Source organism: Varanus komodoensis, unplaced genomic scaffold (genome assembly GCF_004798865.1).
Source record: "Varanus komodoensis strain SLA01 unplaced genomic scaffold, ASM479886v1 scaffold13_1, whole genome shotgun sequence".
In the NCBI taxonomy this organism is placed as follows: domain Eukaryota; kingdom Metazoa; phylum Chordata; class Lepidosauria; order Squamata; family Varanidae; genus Varanus; species Varanus komodoensis.
The window spans coordinates 1,731,334-1,753,735 of record NW_025335408.1 but is presented as its reverse complement, the minus strand read 5'-3'; the positions used below and the strand labels follow the sequence as shown (position 1 = coordinate 1,753,735).

Here is a 22,402-nt window from a genome sequence, read left to right as displayed (position 1 = left end):
TCATAAAACAATTCCTCCAGTCTTTAACCTCTCCCTCAAATCATCCAATAAAGTGACTGGACTACAAACAGAATAAAAATCTCAGGATATATGAGGCTCTGGAAGTTATCAGCCTTGCTCTTTATGAAAGCAGTTAGGCACAGAAATCAATAGTCTCTCACAGATGGCACCGCATCTCCTCCTGCAGATATACTGGGGAGGGAGGGGGGCAGTGGGAGGATTAAAATAATAAGAAACAGACAGTGTGAGGATTTCAAAGAAGAGAGTTGACACATCCCATTGATTCACACTGGAGCATGAACAGACCAGTTAATATAAATTTAGTACCATTATAGACTACCAGGATGCCTTCTTATTTGAAGAGAATTACACTTATTTTAGGAAACAACATTTTTTCTGGATATTATTGCTGTTTAAAATAGAATTATGAGGGATCTTTCAAACTATGGCTGTATCTCAAGAGACTGCTTGGAAAACAGATATCCCAATTCTCTGCATTTCTTCAAACATGTTATGTTAATTTCCTTTCAAACCAAGCAGGAATCCTCTGAAAATTGGGTAGGAATGGAAGAGCATCACTGGGATTCCTGGAATCTTTGAAGGGGGAAAGGAACCAGCTCCAGAACAAATACACACTGTACTCAAAACCATCCCGTTCTCAGTTTTAATCCAGACAACCACCATCACCTCCATCTGATTTGCAATTTACAACATCTAACAAAGATACAATCTCCTTTAGCCCCATAATCTCACAGAGAGTGGGTAAGAAACATCAACACTTGTCACCTCTCAGAGTATAGCTCCAAATTGCTAAGGTATAACTAATCAGTATTAACTCATCTTGTGTTTCCACCCAAATGCTGAGACCACCTTTGTCTACAACTTCTCTCTCCTTCCTGATTCTCTCCGGCTCTGGCCAGACTGCTTCTTTCTCCTGCATCCCCCAAGATTAGAGCAGGAGCAGAGCAGAGAGTACATCTGTTAGGTTAGCAAAAAGGGATCCAGTCTTCACGTCTCCTTGCTCACTCCACATGCCAATAACCATGCACAAAAACATCATCCAAGGCACAAACAAAACCACCTCCTTCTTACTTCAGGTTCAGCAGTCCAGAATAAGGAGACCAACCTAATCATCACCAATAGCCATCAATCCCCGCCTCACCCATGAGCATAAGAAGTGGTCCAACATTTATCCTTTTACCACCGCAGTCAGAAGTAAGGGTGGTTGCGGTGACCGGGTGTTAAAAGGCGTAACTTCTCGTCCACGTTTAGATCTCACCCGTGCCCTCCAAATAACGAGCGAGAGCTGCCGCTGAGCCCAGCCCTTGCAGAGGAGGAAGCCCTGCGCCGCCTTTGCTCACCTACCTGCAGGTCCGCTCCCTTAAGGAACCACCTAGCGAGCCTCCTTCACGTCCCGGAGGGGAACTCCAACCTTATCGGACTTGCATCGCTTACAAATTCCAAACCTGCTTGCAGCATCCACTGGCATGGATGGGAGCGCAGAGGATTTATCTTTCCCTCCCCGATGGCGGGCGAATTAAAAAACAAATAGTCGTGCAAGAGCAGTTTCCACTCTTCCCAGCTCGGAAATCAATCGAGGCGAATTGTGGAAGCGGGGTGGGGTGCGGGGTGAGCACACAAACGCGGAAGAGCGCGGCGGAGTAAATGGGGACGCCGCTCCCTAGTGCCTTCTTCTCTCCTTCGGAAAAGGCAAGTTAGTCCCGCAGTCGGGAGCTGCTTTCCGCCCTTTGACACCTCAGCGAAGGCCCGATCCACCCAGAGGCTGCAAGAACTCTGGAGCGGCGCGCAGAAATCGCCCCGCTCCGTTATGCCATCCGGGGCAAGTTGGCTTTGTTTTCAGCACAAAGGGGCACTTTCGGCCACTTGGCCTCCTTCCATTCTCCCTCTTCCCCAAGAAAAGGCAACAGGGGGCAGAGATGGGAGAGAAGGTCTTCTTCGGTCGAGCCCGTGCGCCCGTACCTCTCCAGATCGCTGGCTCGCTGGCTGGCTGGCCGGCCTCTTCAGAGGGACCGCTTGGCCAGGATATCGCCCTCCGCTCGCATCCAGGCGCGCAGGAGCATCTGCCTGGCTTGGGCCGAAGCGGGGGAACTCACGCACACGATCAAGGCAGCCACGACCTGACGAGGCGGCGGGTCGCGCGTCCCCTTAGGGCGCTTATCCCCCCGCGCCAGGAATCTCCGCACACCCGGCCTCCGGCCTCCTCGCTGCCACACGAGACACAAGATCCCCAGCGGAGCTGCCCGGGGTCGGATGCCCCAGCTCAGCAGAGCGGCGGCGGCGTTTTCCCGCCCGGCGCCCGTCCCCTTGCAGGACCTCGATCTGCCGTCGGAGTCCTTCACACAGGCAGCCGCGCCGCTCGCCCCGTGCGCATCGCGGGCTGAATGGCAAGCGCCGCCGCCTGCCGCATCTCCGCCACCGTCAAGGGAGCCGCGTCCCGCGCAGTGCCGAACGGAGGAGAGCGCATCCAAGCCGCCGCGTCCTCGGCAGCGCGGAGAGAGGGGCAGCGCCAAGTTGTTGGAAGGGATTCGGTGGCACGCCAATGGGCGCGAGGGGAGGCAGGCGTCACGTCGAGAACGGGAGCGGCTCTCTCGCCACGCTCCTCCGAGGGGCGAGGGGGCGTCTCAGACGCCTCTCGCGGAGGAGGTGCGTCTGCCGGGAGATCCTTTCCCGCCCTTCGCGGAAAGCTCGCGCGGGTGGATGGCAGCCCTTCCCGAGGAGCCGAAATCCCATCCGGGAGGACGGGAGAAGCCCCGAGGCGGGTTGCCGGCTGTGCGGAGAGCGGGAAAACAGTACGCGCCTGCCTCGGGCAGGCTCCCGCCTTCTCTCCTCCTCTCCCTGCATTCCTGCTTCCTTCGGCTGAAGCGAGAGCGCCTGCTGGCTGCCGCGCACGGAAACCCGGCGGCTGGACCGCGCGCCGTCAAAAGGTGGCCTCTGTCTCCCTCCAGCGTTAGCGGCGCGTCAGGAGCAGCCTTTGCAGCGTGCAGGCGTCCCGAGTGCTGGCGCGGAGTAGCGGGGAACCGGGAGGGCAGGGGGCTGGGCCGGGGGCTCCTGTGTGGAACTGCAGGCCGAAACTCTGCTTTGAGGTGCCCAGGGACACCCCCACGCCGGCGCCCCCTCAAGCATCTGTTGGAGGGTCAGTGCACTATTTGGGCTGTACCAGAGGAGTGAAGGTCCAACAGGTAGCCTAGTGGAGGTTCCCAGTTTCCAAAAGACAAAACAACTTCTTGCCGAGGCATCGTGGCCTTGCTTATTGGGAAGAATGCCAAAAATAATGGCCTTTCAGCCCTTTCCCACTCATTCGTATCACTTTTCAATGTTTACCTAACCATTCATTCCCAAAAAGGGTGAGCAAGCCTGGGTGTAGCCCGACAGGCTCATCAATAGCGAGAAGCAGGAACCTTATAAGATCCAAGGCACCAGGTGTTGTCTTTTGTTGTCCATCTGGGAGAAGCATTGACACATCCCCTTTGAAGGCCGACAGAGCATCCCCTGGAAACCAGTACAGCCACAGAAATAGGGAGTGTAAGCTTTCTTTTGCTTGCGTATCCATTTTCTGCATTCTTATTTCATCACTGAAATAAGTAAATTTCTCACTGAAATAAGTAAACTGGATCGCATCTTTGACACAGGTGGGTTTTGTTTTGTTTTTTCTTCCCAAGCTTCTTTGAACTTGAAACAGAGTGCCTTGGCTGGACCAGGCTTCCAATGGTTAGAAGAGCACTATCACAAAAGGTGGGGGGGGGTGGGCAAGCCCATTTGCAAAAACCTGCCATGGCTGGTCACAAAGCACTCATTTCCCCAAAGGCAAACTGGTAAGGCAAAAAGAAAGCAGTCAAAGAACCTGAGTACAAAACGGAGGTGGGCCCTGAGCTCTAACACATGTCACTCTTTTGAATGCAAATAAAGGTGGCATACAGCACTTCATGCCAACTTCCCACTTTTTTGTTTGATTAAAAATCATACATATGTTTAATAAAATCAGGAGAGGAAGAGCCAGGTGCTGAAGAAAGAGGCCTGCTGATGGAAATGGGATTCATATAGGAAACCCCAACCGCTGAATACTAGCCACAACTTTTGAGCATTCACTTTTGCCCTACAAGAACTGTTATCAACCCAGCAACAGATCTGACAGGCCTACACATTCAGGGCTCGGGTGCTATTGCAATTATCTTTGAGGTGGCACCTAGACTGCTAACTGGTTTATAACATCAATATCGTATTACATCGTCGTTGTTGTTGTTAGTCGCGAAGTCGTGTCTGACCCATTGCGACCCCATGGACAACATTCCTCCAGGCCTTCTTGTCCTCCACCATCCCCCGGAGTCCACTCAAGCTCACACCAACTGCTTCAGTGACTCCATCTAGCCACCTCATCCTCTGCTTATTTTGCCATCTATTGTTCCCAGCATTAGGCTCTTCTCCAGGGAGTCCTTCCTTCTCATTAGGTGGCCAAACTATTTGAGTTTCATCTTCAGGATGTGGCCTTCTAACGAGCAGTCAGGGTTGATCTCCTCTAGGACTGACCGGTTTGATTGCCTTGCAGTCCAAGGGACTCACAGGAGTCTCCTCCAGCACCACAATTCAAAGGCCTCAATCCTTTGGCGCTCAGCCTTCCTTATGGTCCAGCTTTCACAGCAATACCTTGTAACTGGGAAAACCATAGCCTTGACTATATGTACTTTTGTTGGCAGGGTGATGTCTCTGCTTTTTAGTATGCTGTCTAGATTTGCCATACCTTTCCTCCCCAGGAGCAAGCGTCTTTTAATTTCTTGGCTGCAGTCCCCATCTGCGGTGATCTTGGAGCCCAGGAAAATAAAATCTGTCATTACCTCCATTTCTTCCCCATCTATTTGCCAGGAAGTGAGAGGACTGGATGCCATGATCTTAGTTTTCTTAATGTTGAGTTTCAAGCCAACTTTTGCACTCTTCTCCTTCACCCGCATCAAGAGGTTCTTTAGTTCCTCTTCACTTTCTGCCATAAGAGTGGTATCATCTGCATATCTGCGGTTGTTGATATTTCTCCCAGCAATCTTAATTCTAACTGGTGATTCATCTAGGTTCGCCTTTCTCATGATGTGCTCTGCATATAAGTTAAATAGGCAGGGCAACAGTATACAGCCTTGCCGAACTCCTTTCTCAATTTTGAACCAATCAGTGGTTCCGTGTCCAGTTCTCACTGTTGCTTCTTGACCCGCATATAGGTTTCTCAAGAGACAAATAAGATGGTTGGGTACTCCCATCTCTTTAAGAACTTGCCACAATTTGTTGTAAACCACACAATCAAAGGCTTTAGCACAGTCAATGAAGCAGAAGTAGATGTTTTTCTGGAACTCCCTAGCTTTCGTCATGATCCAACGTATGTTGGCAATTTGATCTCTAGTTCCTCTCCCTCTTCGAAATTCTGTCTGTACTTCTGGTAGTTTTCGGTCCACATACTTCAGGAGCCTAGCTTTTAGGATTTTGAGCATAACTTTGCTAGCATGTGAAATGAGTGCAATGGTGCGGTAGTTTGAACATTCTTTGGCATTGCCCTTCTTTGGGATGGGAATGTAAACTGACCTTTTCCAATCCTGTGGCCACTGTTGAGTTTTCCAAATTTGCTGGCATATTGAGTGTAGCACTTTTACTGCATCATCTTTTAAGTTTTTGAATAGCTCAGCTGGAATACTGTCACCTCCACTAGCTTTGTTGTTGCTCAGACTTCGTAAGGCCCATTTGACTTCACATTCCAGGATGTCTGGCTCGAGGACAGTGACCACCCCATCGTGGTTATCAGGGGATGTTAAGCTCTTTCTTGTATAGTTCCTCTGTGTAATCTTGCCATCTCTTCTTAATCTCTTCTGCCTCTGTTAAGTCCCTGCCATTTTGGTCCTTTATCATGCCCATCTTTGCATGAAATGTTCCCTTCATATCTCCAATTTTCTTGAAGAAATCTCTGGTCCTCCCTATTCTATTTCTTTGCACTGTTCATTTAAGAAGGCATTCTTTATCACTTCTAGCTATTCTTTGGAATTCTGCATTCAATTGCATGTATCTTTCCTTTTCTCCCTTGCCTTTCACTTCTTTCCACAGCTATTTGTAAAGCTTCCTTAGACAGCCATTTCGCTTTCTTGCACTTCTTTTTCTTTGGGATGGTTTTAGTTGCTACCTCTTGTACAATGTTGCGAACCTCCATCCATAGTTCTTGAGGCACTCTGTCTATCAGATCTCATTCCTTAAATCTATTTGTCACCTCTACTGTATATTCATCAAGGATATGATTTAGGTCATACGTTCAGTCGACGTTCAGTCTTGTCATCTCTTGTTTGAGCACATCCAGCTTGCCTTGATTCATGGATCTTACATTCCAGGTTCCTATGGAGTATAGATCTTTACAGCATCAGACTCTCCTTTCACCACCAGATACATCTGCAATTGAGTGTCCTTTCGGCTTTGACCCAGTCGCTTCATTCTTTCTGGCACTACTAGTACTAGCCCTCCGCTTTTCCCCAGTAGCATATTGGACCCCTTCCTACCTGAGCGGCTCATCTTCCAGCGTCATCTCTCTTTGCCTTTTGGTATTGTCCATGCGTTTTCATGACAATGGTACTGGAGTGGGTCGCCATTTCCTTCTCCAGTGGATCACGTTTTGTCAGAGCTCTCTGCTATGACCTGTCCATCTTGGGTGGCCCTGCACAGCACAGCTCATAGCTTCATTGAGTTATGCAAGCCCCTTCGCCATGACAAAGCAGTGATCCATGAAGGAGATTACATCATTACACTTGCCCTAAGAGACCAGCACTGGTTGCTAGTTGCTTGTTGGGTACAATTCAAGCAGAGGTGGGAATCTTTAAAGCCCAAAATGGCTTAGAACTGAATAAATAAGGGACTGCCTCTCTCATTAAGGGCAGGGAGGAGTAATAAGTTCAGCAAGTGAGGCCCTTCTGAGCATATGCTCATCCATAGACGTCCACTTTTTGGGCATGCATCAAAGAGGTTTCTCCTATGTTGCCCTCAAGCTATGAAATGTGCTCCCTCAAAAACTACACTGTTGGCCTTAAAAAGACTGTAAAGATATATGTTTTCCATTTATACTTTTCAAAATGTGTAATTTTAATGTTTAATTTTAATGTTTTACTGCCCGTTTGCTATTGCTCTCACACTTTGATGGGTTTTAGCAGGTAAAATGGTTTATAAATGTAACAGAAGTATAAATGTAACAGAAATATAAAAATAAAATAAAATAGGTCTTCCATTTTCTAAGCAGTGTAACATTGCTTAGGATGGAGGCATATTCTTGCACAACAATTGTGCTCCAAGAGGCTCAGCAGAGTGCAAGGTCCAAACTACCTAATGGACATTGGGTTTTCTAGAGGGACTTCTTAGTTGCACCAACAAGCCACCCTACTTGGGTTCGTATGTATGATAAACAGTGGTGATTGCTTGAATATTCACTACAGAAGGCAGTGCACCAACCCACTGTGGTTTATTTAACTAGTTAGCACTGATCATATGAACCATTATCTCAAACTGTGCTACTTTGTGAGCCATCATTCAGCATTATGTAACTAGGCTGAGGTGAGCAAGATGTATGACCATGAATAAGAATGGAGTCAAGTTCTTGCAAAATAATAATTTAAAAGTGTGTTTCTTCAGCCTCTCTACTAGTCCTGAGTTTATACATTTGAAAGAGAGAAAGGCTGTTTTCTTAATGAGACTCTGTGTGGAACATAGACAATTGATACGGGAACTTGTTATAATCCATATCATATAAGTTATAATCGCTAGAACTACTTCATTAAAAAAAAACAGGTTGCTTAAAAAAAACAAAAGAGTACTAGTCTGCTTCCACTTATTAGAATTATTTTTTCCACTGTATACTTTGAGAGTTTTGATGCATTTCTTCAAAAGGGGAAGAATGGTAAGTCATGGTAAACAATTGTCTCCTTAATAAATTTTCATTAGAAAAATGAAGGCATGGAGAAAGAGCAAATGGAATGAAAAGGCTATGATGCATTTTCTCAAATATGGAGCTATTATTTCAGAAAATAATACTACTGTTTACCTGCACAGTCTTTCCAGCACTAAAACAAAAGTCTATCCTTTGCTAAATATATATATATAAATTTACTTGTTTATATTAGTTTTATGCACATATTACATTTTGAATTAATGGTTTGACACACCCTTATTATTTCTAAAGAGTCAATTCAAATGTTACAGGCATTTGAAGACTACTATAAATGCTCCTGCATTATGACAGCTCAACTTACCACATGGATCTGCCTTATAAGTTTTTTTTTAAACCAGGCTGAGTTGTCCTGAGAAATGTGTGGTGCTGGCACAAAGATGCTTGCGAGTGGAATTACGACGTGGTGAATTCATCATCTCACAGTTATTACCATTTCACCTTTTACTAGTGCTGGATCAGGAACAGAGCAGCAACCAGTGTGTCCCAGCTGGCCAGTGAAGACTCACCATCAGAAAAATCCCTGTTGTTATCGGCACCCTTTGATTTCCCTCTGCATCATATTCCTTGCCACTGGGACAATGTGCAGCAAACACTCCCTGGTTGGGGAATGCTCGTATACAGGACTGTCAACCCAACATTTCCTCACTCCTGTGCTTGATTAAAAGAAGCAGATGTTTAGAAATTTACTATAACATCAAGCAGACCACAGCAGACTCCAGATCACCTTGTCATATGTTTGGTTTACCTCTCTGCGTACTAGCTTAATGCTACATGTAAAAAAGTCACAATTTGACATAATGGTTCACACAGTGAGTGCCACAGGACTAAATTAGCCACAGTGGCTTGCAGTGTGCTGGACACATTATGAATATTCAAGCTGCCCATGGGGAAATACTGTACAGTTTGGACCCTGCACTGAAATCAAGCCCTTATAGCACAATTCTGTACATCTGCTAAGAAGTATGTTCAAGTATGTTTCATTGCAACCTTAACTGCTATAGAGACAGAGCGTATGGAGATGGAACAGCATCTCATAAAAGAAGCTTGTGAGTTGGATTCCAAATCTGACTTCCTTTGATGGAAATGGCCACCTGGGGCCATTTGGAGAGATCCTCCACACACATACACACACCACATGCACACTCACACCAAAGCTCATCCATTCAGTAGTGTCCCATGACCCTCTGTGTGGTGCGTATTTTCAGGGTGCTAGAAGAGAAGTGGGTAGAAAAGCCTACTTCTTGCCATGCACAGTTGCAAATGCCTAAATTTTGGTCTTGCTTTGTGACTCACAGTTAGACTTCAGTGTGTTTCATAAATGTATGTTAAATTTATTGTTTTAATTTATTATAATGTAAAACTATTATAAACTGTCAATTTAAATTTAACTTTTAGATCTTGAAGTCTTCCTCACAAGAGAATTCTTAAAAGAAGCAATTCAGTGTGTTTAATTTTAAATTACTTTGGCTGCACTTAAATTCTAGCTATAATTAAGCAAACAAAGAAAAGGGTGATCCTATGCTTGCAAGGTCTTAGACTAAGCAATTAAGAAGTTTAGCAGAAAGGAAAGGAGTGTATTTAGTTGTTTCTTAAGACTCTATTCAGAAGGAACAAATTTTGTAAGAAGACATGATAACTCATCAGCATGAAGGATTAGTCTTCACATTAGGGATTTATGGTACCATTTATTATCTCACAAGATACCATTTTTGTAATCTGTTAAGTGTCATTTTAGACACAGGCTTCACAAATCCTGGTTTTAAAAAAGTTTTCAGCCCTTATGAGCTAGATAACTCCATCCCATTATGATGAGAGATAAATTAGGAGTTCAAATAAAGAATAGTTCAAAAGGCTTCTAGCCCAATCCAGCTAAGGAATTCCATGCATATGAACAGATGTCTGCATATATATAACTTGCTAGATCAGTATATTTGCAACATACTGCTTTTAATAGTAAGCATGTTTATCTGCTTATTGTATTTCTACATTGCATTTCTGAAACCAACTAAGCCTCTGCCTATACAAAAATTAAAAAATAAAATCCACAGTCAAATAAAATTCAATACACAATTTCTGTGTATCTCCATCCACATTCTGACATAATCATAGAATTATGATTGGGCTGGAAGGGGACAAGAAAGCCATTGAGTTCAGCCATTCCACTCAGATAGCTATGTTCTTGAATGTCTCTGGTGTGGAAGAGCTAGTTCCACTGTTGTATTTCTTTTAAGTTAGGAAATCCCTGTCGTTATCAACAGCCTTCGATTTGTGTCTAGCTGGTATCAGGTGTACTGTAGTTTAAGTTCATTGTTCTGTGTCCTACAATCTGGGATGACTGAAATAGGTGTCTTTTCCTTCTTCTTTGTGAAATCCTTTGAGGTACCTGTAGAGTGCTATCATGTCACCCTGTAATCCTCTTTTCTCAAGGCTGAACTGGCCCAGTCTTCCAACCTCTCACCATAAGACTTATTTTCCATGCTCTATATCATCTTTGTTGCCCTCCTTTGAACCTTCCCCAGATTATCAGCATCCTTTTTAAACCTGGGTGCCCAAACCTGAACACTGTATTCCAGGTGAGGTTTGACTAAGGCAGAGTAGAAGGGAATGAGCGCATATTTGTATCTGAAAGTGATTCCTCTATGTATCAAAATATTGTTTGCCTTTTTTCTGGCTGCAACATGCTGCTGGCTCTTATTTAGCTTGTTGGCTATAGCATCTCCAAGGTCCTTTCACTCTCACTACTGTTGGGCCAAGTATTCCCCCTCTTGGATTGATGTAGTTGGGTTTTTTTGCCTAGGTGGAGAACTTGCATTTGTCCGTTGAATTTCATTCTGTTGTTTTCCACCCAGTGTTCAAGCTTGTTTAGGTCTTCCTGGAACCTCTTTTTGTCTTCCAGGGTGTTAGCTAGTCCACCCAGTTTAGTAGCATCTCCAAATTAATTATTGTTCCCTGGATTTCCTCAAGATCATTGTTAAAGAATACTGGTCCCAGGACTGAGCCTTGCGGTACCCTACTCATAACTTCTCTCAAAGTTGAGATGCTACCATTGATGATCACTCTCTGTGACCTTTTTTGAAGCCAGATGTGGATCCACCTAATAGTAGTTCTGTCAATCCCCCATTTTACTAATTTATTTATTAGGATGTCAGCAGCACTTTGTTGAAGGCTTTGCTAAAGTCTGGGCAAATCATGTCCACTGCATTTCCTTTGTCCATTTGGGTGGTAACCCAGTTGAAGAATGATACTCTTTCATACAGGAGAGTGTAACTACTGCAGATGCTTTGTCCTACAACTCCTATCAACAGTAGCTAGCATAGCTAATGGTAAGAGATTATGAAAGTTGTAGAGCAAAACAGGAGAAGCTGCCCAAGATAGCTGGTTGGACTGATTCACCCATTCTGACCCAGATATAAAAAGTCACCTCTATTACTGTGCTCCTATTAACACTTTCCTACAATTATTGATTTACTTATTCACGTTTCTCCTTCAATAACTGGAAGGAGTGGGTGGGACAATCACAACATTTAATATCTGAAATAGCCAGGGGTACAGTAAATAAGTCAGAGAGAAGAAAAGAGAGGAGTAGAGCAGAAAATATTTTTGCTCTTAACCCTCTGTGTTTCAACACAGAATATAAATCAGGATGATGCATATTTATGAACTCATATGTATTCATGAAGAAGCATTACCTGCTGCCTTAAAATGCTGTTATAAACATTATTACTGGTGTTCATGTTTGATGATGTTCTCAGAGTACCTGAGGAGCACAGTAATGATAATTACAAATGGATGTACGTATCACTGCCATCACTTCCCACTGAACCCAAAATAGAAACTGCAATCCTCACCCTCAGCTCAAAGGGTAGGATTTGAAATTATATTTAGCAAACGTATTGTCTAGTATCCTCATCCCAAAGCATAATGAAATTAAAGATATTAGCAGATAACATCCTTAAATTCTGCCAGCTGGACATGTCAAGAGAAACAGCAAAAGGAAAACCATAAGACTTCCAGAAAGGAGAAAAACAAACTTTCTAATTTAAAATAGTAATGAACAATATTTGTTACTTGCAAAAGTGTAAAACTGAATCAACCAGTTGCATAATGATAAAGTATCAGTAAGGCTCAAAACCAATTCCCTGCCAAATATGTTTCTTCTAAAATGGCAAATGTTCCTAAAAACAACCACAATAAATGTTGCAGCCAAACAATGTTCTCTTTCCCACACACACACACTCAGAATATTTAACATAAACATGTAAAATATTCTGCAACATCCATAAATTAGCTCAACAGATACAAGAACATTTACAGGAAATAAGAAATTATCCAGATCACACACTGACTTTTCTCTTCTGAAATTGTGAACCACACTCAGGTACAGCAACAAACCTTACAATGGGAACTAATTTGTATGGTGATCTTCTATATAGATTCAGAATGTGAAAGCAACTGGCTTATGTCATCTTTGCACTATGCATTTGCACAGGATTTTGGATCCAGATCAACTTGGCAGATAGATGGAATCAACATAAAGGACTACCTTCATGAGGAACCTAGTCCTTCAAGATTTCATGAGGAAATGGCTACCTTCTGGAATAAGGTAGTGTTTTAGGTTTTTGCTCACACAGGAAGAAAGTTACAATGGAGTGAACAGTGGTTGAATATAAGTAAGAAGAATTTAAAAAGTTATCCTATGAGTGTGATTGCTACTGAATGTCTTGGCTTTTTCTAACACATCAAGACAAATGGTGACATTCAAGGAAGGGGGAATAGTAGTAACTGGGAGAAAATATTGGGATGAACTGAGAAATATGAATAGACAAACACTCATTGGTAATAATGATCATTAGGACATTAGAGATGTATGCCAACTACTTTTACATGTGAACAAGGCCTTTTTCATCATTAATCATGTTTGAGCTTTAAGAACTTTTCAAGAACAAAAGCAGGATATTAACCTTGCAACCTGGATTGCCAACTACAGCTTGCAAATTCTTATGACAAACAAAGCGACAAGCTTTTCATCGGTAATCTGCAAACAGCATTATACCACTCCAAACTGAATTAAATCTAAATACATATATCTATTTACATATATATATTTAAATACATATATATTTATATATTTATTTATAATGTATTTATATATTTTGTAATATATTTATAATGTATTTATATTTTATATATACATTTATATAATGTATTTATGTATTTATATATTTAAATACATATATCTAAATACATATATCTATAGAACAAAGACTGTGGGCCACATCCATCCAATGTTTTTCTCTCTTACTTTCATGTCTCTCTTATGCCACTATGCAGCAATTCAGATGTGCTTCAGTTGGTCCTTTTGATAAACAACAAAAACCTTCCCAGGGGAAAACCTTGAGCGGGCTAAATGACCTGCAGTTATGATGATTGTTAATGGTGTTCTCAATGTTTCTAATCAAACATAGGAAATGAAAATAGATTTTTCAGTCTAAAGAGAAAAATGATTTCCTTTTATAACACAAAATTATTAGGTTGTCTTTGATTACTATGATGTATCCTAGCACAAATATAGAAGAAACAAGCAATACAATACACTTAAACTGGAGAAGTTGGGTTTGTGCCAGTTTAAGGGTCAACACAACGCTATCAAGTTGGCACCTACTAGATGAGAGTGAATGTTCTCACAGGGGCTTCCAGGTATCCTGTGCCTTGACAGGCTGCTGTTGGCAGGGTGGGAATACTGACTGAGGTGGGTTTTGCCTCTCCGTCCTATGTGTATGTGTGTGAGTATTTATATATTCTTCTAGACAGGTTTTTGAGCCCATTTAGAAGAGGCACATTTGTGGAGGTGCACTAGTGAGGCCGTAAGGATTGTTCCTATCTGGGCCTCTCCTTTTCCTGCCCACCAGAACACCTCATTTCGACTACACAGAATCTTCTGAATCTGTTTTAGCAACCTCAGAATCCATGCGTCATGGTTCTTTCTGCAGCTGCTATGAAGAGGGTCATAGAGGGACTTGATCATGTATTCCCCCCTTCCAAATTCAGAACAGTGTCTATACTATAACTTTGGGAGTGGGATCTGAGAAATCCTCTGCTTCCTGCGATGCTTTCTGAGGCCCTAGGATTGCTCTGCTGGTTGCATTGACTGAACCTCTAATAAATTAATTTCGGTCCATCTAAAGATTGCATTTCAGAAAAGCTGGTGAACAAACTAAATTTGTTACAAATGCAAGGACAATGCAGACTTGCACATTAATGATGAATGGCCCCATTACTTCACTACAGAGATATCAACAGTGCTAGCTTTACTGACGCACAGAGTCCTCAGCATCAATGTTTGCACTAACTATTTGAATAAGACATGTTTCTAACAGATGGCAATATATTGTGAACTTGTTGTTTAATTTTAATACTTTGAAATACACACTATCATGATATTGTTTCCAACATTTTTATATCTGGGTGTACAATGTTTGCTTGCTTGTTCTGGAGGAATGGTTTTAATCCAATAGTTCATCTTACAATTTGTACAAAGTATAAAAAGAGGTCAAAATCTTAAATTAGCAGGATCATAGTGTTTCCATAGACTCTAACAACAGAATCTGCTCTTGTTACCACAGAGTTTAGAATACAAAACACTGAGAACTAGTTTATGTTTAACAAGATCTATCAGATGACTTCTATACCCTTCTGGGCTCATTCCAGTTCCATAAAGGCAAGCCAAGGCCATCTGGCGACAGCAGTTGTGCCAGATAAGCTGGAAAGATGAAAACCAATGGGCCAAGATAAAGGAGTCCTCGCATATACATAGAAAATGTAAACCATCAGAAGCCAATACATTAACATATTAAAATGACATATTAACCAAAAAAATGAACATAAGACATAAGCAATTGGAAGAAATAATTTACTATTAGAAAGAGACAAAACTTAATAGTATTCATAGTGTGATTTACTAAACTTTAAGAATATGTTTTAATAACGTTTACTACAAAACTAGTAGTATATGCAGATCACTTCACATACATTTTTGAGCAATTCTTACAAAAATGGTGAACAAACTTCAGGACTGTATGAACTCTACTTTGTTGTTTGCTTGTTTATTTCTGTCTTGTTTATTTGTTTTTTTTTTAATGAATGCTGAAGTACATTCTTGGATCCAGGTGCAAAATAGTAGCTCTAACAAAGGAAACCTTGGAATTATATAATAGGGTAATTCTGAGCACATACTCAGCCCAGGGATTTGCTTAAAGTATTAGAAATGAGCTTCCAATCCTTTCAAGCAGAAACTTACTCCTAGGTCAACCTCAAACAAGCTTAATCTCAAAATTTTTAAAAACATTTATTGTAGTTGTTGCTCTTACTCATCAAAGGGAAGCCTTGAAGTTCTACTGCAAATCACCCAGAGACCAACCAGTGCATCCTGGTCTACCTTCTGCCTTCCCTTGCCTTACATCTCAGCGGTTCAATTTACACAAGACAGCTGGGCCACCATGGAGTTGCATACTCAAGACGGAAACTGCACACAGCATGGCTCATTATGAGCTGTCTGACCCATGGTATCCCCATGTTGCAGAAAGAGGAAATTGAAGAATAATTAGCTGGTGTGGATAAAATAACAACTTACATTTTCAGCAAACCATGGGTTGATGTGAACAAGCAAGAGCAAGCAGGTGAGCAGGTACCCACCCATTCCCACCATATTAAACAGGGATGCACAAAACCAGAACTTTGGGTTGCTTGGAGAAGAAGCAGCTCAGACTTGGAACTCATGGCTTAACATGCAAATTCCTGGTTCCAGGGATGAAGCAGCCCTGGGCTACTTGTTCCCAAATATCCCACAATGTGTTTAACCTTGGACTGTTGTGCTGTCTAATGTGGTCCAGTCCAGTTACTTAAACAGAATCTGAACCATTCAGTTTGTGACTCATCTCTGAGCAGAGCAGTCCTATGAATATTTGCTTCAATGCGAAGCCTACTGTGTTCAATATGACTTCATCCTTAGTAAGTGTATTTGGTGCCACAGCTTTATATTGCAACCCAATCCTCGTTTATTCAGAAAAGAGTCCCATTGTGTTCAATAGGATTTATTCCCAAGGTAAGAGCTAAAAGGATTGCAGTGTAAGTCATTCACCACACCAGAAACCATCTTCCAGCCACTCCTACTACAGACATAAGTTATTTTAATTAATATGGATTGTCCCAGTCATAGTAAATACTAATTGTGGGACCGCCAGTAAGTGTGTTTGAGACACACACTTTTTATTTATTTATAACATTTTCCCCTGTTCTTCCACCAAAAAAGTTTCACAGAATGGCTTGCAAAGATGAATTATAAGACATCTCCTTCTCTCAGGCTTATCCTCCAAAGACACAGCAGAGAAGGAAAAGGGCTTAGGAGGGAAAGCGGGAAAGGAAAATCAGTTCTTAATTTTAAAATTTTCTTAAGTGTTCTTTCTTCCTGCAGCTATTCCTTCTCTAGCTAATATATGGGGCTAGGTTGGTCTCCTCCTTATTGTGGTATTTATCCTTTGAGGCAAAGGAAAATAGCCCTCAGCCTTCCCTGTTTGTCTATGAAATCTCTATTTGTATTTTTAAGACCCGCTGCACAAAAAAACAAAAAATCCTCTTGGATGTCTAAAACTGAGGTGGAACAAACTCTTGATGCCTCTTATTTTAAAAGATCATTTCATTAAAATAAACCTTAATTTGGTCATTACAATTTTTACTTGATTCTCCTCTCCATTTTATCCTCACAACAACCCTGTGAGGTAGGTTAAGCTGGGCCAGCAACAGACCCAAAGTTACCATGTGATCTTCATGCTGAGTGAGGGCTAGAATCCCAGTCTCCTAAGTCACAGTTCAATACTTCAACCACTACGTGACCCTAGATCTCCTTATGCCCTGTTTTTTCACTTTCTATAACTCTGTTCAAGGTAATGGATATCATTGCTCAAGAATTGTTTCAGGCATCATCACACACAAGCATCCTATTTTTAAAAACCTTCAGTTCCAGGGAAATTAGGACCTGTCACCACAGCACAGTACGGGCTCGCTGCAGGAGCAACTTCAGCAGAATGCTTTAAACAGAGTACTGGCCACCTTCACTGCCTTAAGTCAAGGGGACTGTATGTAAAGGCAATACAGAGAGATGGTAACACAGAGAAATGGTGGCTAAAACCATAGTAAGATGGCTAAAAAAAAAAAGCAGGTACAGGCTCCCAGTGAACAGGCCCCCAGTGTCCCATGTTGGCTGGAGAATGGTGGGAGTTGTAGGATTTTTTTCCTGCCTTAACAAGCATAGGATTGGACCTGGAGACACCTAATGCATAAACTAGTCCTACCATGGTTCTAACACCAACAATTGAAGAATTCCCATAGGTTCCGCTGAGCTCTCTTTCCCATGCTTCCACTTGGGAATGTGTGAAACTTGCAATGGGCAGAGGAAGGCTTCATGGGGTAAATTCATTTCAGAATATATTCTTGAAGAAACATATAATTTTGGTAGAGATGCAGTTATGGAAAAGTTCAGAAGAACAAAATGTGTCAATACTTTTTTTAGAAAGAAAAATGAAGGAAGCACAATACTTGGGAAATAGACTCCAAATACCAGAGAGCATAATGGAGAGAAAAAACATGCCATATTAATGCTTGAATATTTGACAACAGTTGAAACATATTTTCAAATAATTTGAACAATGATAAGATATGACATTTGGAAAAAAAGCCATACTACGAAATAAGAAAATCACCAAAGAGACCATGAAGAGCTGGAGTAGTAAGGACAAAACATTTATGTTGGAACAATGAACTCTAGAGAAGGCATGGTTGGACATGATTAAAATAAAAACAAGTTGGATAGTGATGGTGACAGAATCCTTGGACAGAGAGAAATGGGTGGAAGTGACAGACAAGCAACAATATCTTTACAGAAAAATATGGTATATTTACTTTAATGGAACTGCTACCACTTCATTATAGAAGCTTTCTGAGCCATGTTCAGTGAACTGAATAAGAACTTAGTCCACATCAGGTGGTATATATTAGACTCCCCTAAGAAACAGTTTTGTATCATGTAGAGAGTGTACACATGGCATACACAGAATAAGATGAGCATGAATCAAAATTGTTGCTTCATTCCCATCATGTCATAAGGGTCTGAAATTTTTAAAAAGTTATATAGAAGACAGGTAGATAAACAGATATATCAGATATGATGATAGTTGAACAATTGCTGCCCCCAAGTGGTTATCCATCAATATTGTTTCATGTTGACTACCTGTGAGATGAGACATTTAATTGATCAGCTGCATGAATCTTCATACTGTCTCTAATAGACCAAATAAGTACAAAAAATGGTCCACATGTATTTGCTTTGCAGAGATAAAAGAATATTTATTCAGAATATGAAGCTGTGTTAGAACAGTTTGAATGAAAATTGTCACAATATAATTTACAATGAAAATCTAGAGGCCTAATTCAGGCTCAGAGTTAGGCATGTTCAAGTCCACTGATTTCGGTAGATCTTAAGCAGTTTAATGTGATTACTACATTTTTTATTCATTGTTGTATAAGGGCAAAGTTATTTCAGGATGGAGCTGGGATGGAGGAATGAAAGTAAGGAGATTGTTACATGGTATTTCAGTCTTTGAGGCTGCAAACCTAAACTTAGTGGAGAGCTACACCACAGCCACGTCTGCTTATAAAGGAGCACAGTGTCACTATTTCTGCAAAATGCATCATGAGCATGGGGGGCCCTTACCAATGAATACAGAGCCGTGTTGAAAATGTGATCATATCACACAATAAAATGCAATTTCAGGAGAAGTAGGAGGAGTTGGAAAGGGGATCTATGCAGAAAAATGGCCTTTTACGGTTCATTTGTTTTGTGTTTGTTTTTCAATTAGCTATGTGCAAAAACAGAGCAAAAAGTGGATGGTTTTGTTTTGTTTTGTTATTCTCTCGCTTCTCCAAGTCGCTAAAAGCAAGTTAGATGGTACATCTATTGGGCGCATCCATAGCTGGCTACAGAAGCAGATTTTAAGAGTCCCTGTCAATAGCACCTACTTAAACTGGGGATAGGTAGCAAGTGAGGTACCACAGCATTGTCTCCTGGGCCCAGTGCTCTTCAACATTTTTATTAATGATTTGTATGAGGAGGTGCAGGGAATGCTTATCAAATTTGCAGGTGACACAAAATTGGACAGAATACCTAAATTCTATGTGATCTTGATAAGTTGGAATTCTGGGATGAAAACAACAGAATAAAATTTAATAGGGACAAACATCAAGTTCTGCACCAAGGAAAAATAAACTAAAAGCATAGTTGCAAGACACTTGGCTCAACAGTACTGCAAGTGAGAAGAATCTTGGAAATTTTGTAGTTCACCAGTTGAATATGAGGCAACAATGTGATCTGGCTACAATAAGGAAAGGAAAGGAAAGGAAAGGAAAGGAAAGGAAAGGAAAGGAAAGGAAAGGAAAGGAAAGGAGTAGCTGTGACTTCTTTAACAGAAGTATGCATTCCAAATTATCTGAAGTACTATTTTCCCTTGGCTCAGCACTGGTTATATCTCATGCTGAGTACAGCATTCAGTTTCGGAAACCACAGTTTTAGAACAAGGCAAAGTGGAAAATGTTCAGAGAAGGGCAAAAAAGGTGACAGGGGACTAGAAACAAGGGACTGGAAGAAATGGGCATGTTTAGCCTTGAGAAAATAAGACTGGGATGGGAGGGGAGATACAGTAACACTCCTCAAGTACTTGAAATGTCACAGAGAAAAATATTCCGCAAATATGATTACACTTACCAAGTTACTGTGACTCCCACAATAACTCATTCTTAGTCATTCTAACAGATTCTGAGTTCTCCCTTTTTGCGCTGATGTGCTGGTGCCAGATCCTTGTACATCAGTGTAATGCCACAGTTACAGATACACTACCAACCTAGCACAAAATAGCATTAGCATCTTCTTTTCATACCTGTAAGACAAAATTAATGTACAAAGGTAGTTTGTTTTTAGCATTAATGAGACCAATCAATCTTCTGAGGTATCATAACATTCAGAAAAGCCATGATAAAGCAGAATAAGGCCTTTCCATCTAAAGACCTATCTATGTAAATACTTTTACAAGCCCATTTTTAAAATTAAGAAAGACCACTGCAATAATCTCAGTGCCTTTTCTTACCCAGGCAAAAAATTTTATCAGTCTTCCAGTAAAACAAAAAGTTGTTGTCAGGATCTGAGTTGTTGCAAGTCCCATTTTGTGGCCAGAACCAGGATAACCACCACTGGATAACATGCACGATTGGACCCAGACCCTGGCCTGTTCTGTGACTATCACTTGGACTTGTTACTGAATGTTGCTTTTGAACTTTGAGCTCTATCTTGCTTCAGGTTCTGTTGCCCTGATCCCTCTGTCTTGTCTCCTGTCATCCATGTCCTGCCCCCTGAAAGTTGTACTCATTCTATGCATAATGTCAACTTCAAGAGCCAAAAGATCACAATGATAAAGTTACCTTTTCCTTAGAGCAGTTCCAACCAACTCTAAAAAGCTGATATTTTACTGTTGTCACTATCTCTGATCTACAAAAAGAGCAAAGCTTTTAAGTCTTCAGAGTGTAAGCTGTTTGCAAGGCATCTTTGTTCTAGGGTTCAGACATCACAACAAGCTATGGTTGATAAGAAATATAAATCCATTTGTTTGTAGGGATAGACATGACAGTTGTCAACAAACTACACAATCGCATTGCATTATGTGCAACCAAGTCCATTATATTGTTGAACTTTCATCAAGAAGAAATATTCTGAATATGCAGACTTTCCAAACAAACACAAATTAATAACATTTTCAGGTTTGGGTCTTTCCTGAAAAATGCTTATCTTCCTGTAATAAAACTATAATTCAGGTCAAAAAGAGTCCAAGTTGGAGCTCAATGATCATCCGGATTCTTTTTTAACCCTTCATAGGTTTTAGAGAGTATGTAGTAGATCAGATTCTACTAAATGTAATTAGAATGATAGGTAAATGACATCCAGAGAGATATGACTGCACATAGTTTAAAGGTGAAGGAAAAAAGTTCTGTCTTACCAGCTTTTTCTATTCCTGTCGTACTGCAAGGCAAAAAGGTAAATCAGTATTTTTATGCCAGTTGTGCAATCTTATGAATAGAGTATTCATAAAAGCTTTTGTTTGGCATCTCCTAAGGAAAAACATTGTTATCTTCACACTAGTTGTTACCTCATACAATCTGCACAGTGAGTTATTTACCATTGGGAAGCAAAAGTACTTCCATTTTTTTAGTGCTCCTAAATATGGCATACAGCTTCATTTAAGCATTTTTCTTAATTACCAGCTACCAGAGGACTTCCTTGTAAAGAAGGAAAAATATTACACAATGTCTTCATAAACTTTAGGATGTAACTATATCCAAAAATGGGCATGGTTTCTGCATAGCAGGCGTGGCCAAACAAAGACTCAGGAGCCACATGTGGATGGGCTTATTCTGCAACTCGTTACTCACTGCTCTGGGTGCCCACAGGTGTCCACTTGCCATTCGCCACCTGCTGCCACCTCCTATGGGTGCCTACTTGCCACCCACTGCCGCCGCTCATGGACACCTGATATTTACTGTACATGGCTCTTCCACTGAGCAAGTCTGGCCACCCCACCATATACGCTGGCTTGGGTGCATCTAACATGGTTTGACTGATTTGTTAGAACCAAAAAACTAGTCTAATCTTAGCTTAATAGCCAGGACAGGAAACCAGAATGATTCACTGGAGAAAATCTTGATCTAGTGTGAAAGAAGATCCTCTATCCATCAGCATGGAACTCTGTCCCCATTAAAACAGTTCTTTATAGATCCTTTACAGGAATAGAGGCTGACCCTCCAACATTTGTCAATACAACAGAATCACTCCTCTCTTACATTGTGACAGCCCATTTTAGATTTGAATCAGACATTATATTAGCCTATGTTTTAGTACAGCTTGCTGAACCTTGTGTGGTCAAGCAGTGTTCAGGTCTAGAGGTATGCGGTATGCATGACCTTTGGGATCATGCTCTCTTTTTTCCCCTTTTCTGCTTTGATAAAGCCCCAAATATTACATCACAAAATTTTCTTATGTTTAAATTAAACATGATTCAAACCTGAAACTATGTTTCACATTTATTATGGTTAGTATAAAGATTGGTAACCTGCCACTTTCCAGTTGTTGTTGGATTTCACCTCCCATCAGCCCCATCAATAGGCTGGGATTATTTGGACTTGTAGTTCAACATGTTCTACAGCACTACAGGTTCCTTACTCCTGGTTAACGGAAAGGATAACCCAGGTTCATAAACCACCACTTAAAGATAGCTTGTTTTCCTAAGCTATGATTAAATCAAACCACAATTTGCCCAAGTTTGGAGACAACACTAC

At 41.4% G+C, this 22,402-nt stretch overlaps 1 long non-coding RNA gene across 1 annotated transcript; it reads right to left on the bottom strand.

The window, feature by feature from the left end:
• Nucleotides 1-17,730: 17,730 nt before the first annotated feature.
• Nucleotides 17,731-20,617, bottom strand: LOC123019896. The gene is made up of 3 exons (XR_006413982.1): nucleotides 20,495-20,617; nucleotides 19,785-19,956; nucleotides 17,731-18,254 (listed from the first exon to the last, which is right to left on the bottom strand). It is a non-coding gene; the product is annotated as an uncharacterized LOC123019896 (long non-coding RNA).
• Between the last annotated feature and the right edge of the window lie 1,785 nt (nucleotides 20,618-22,402).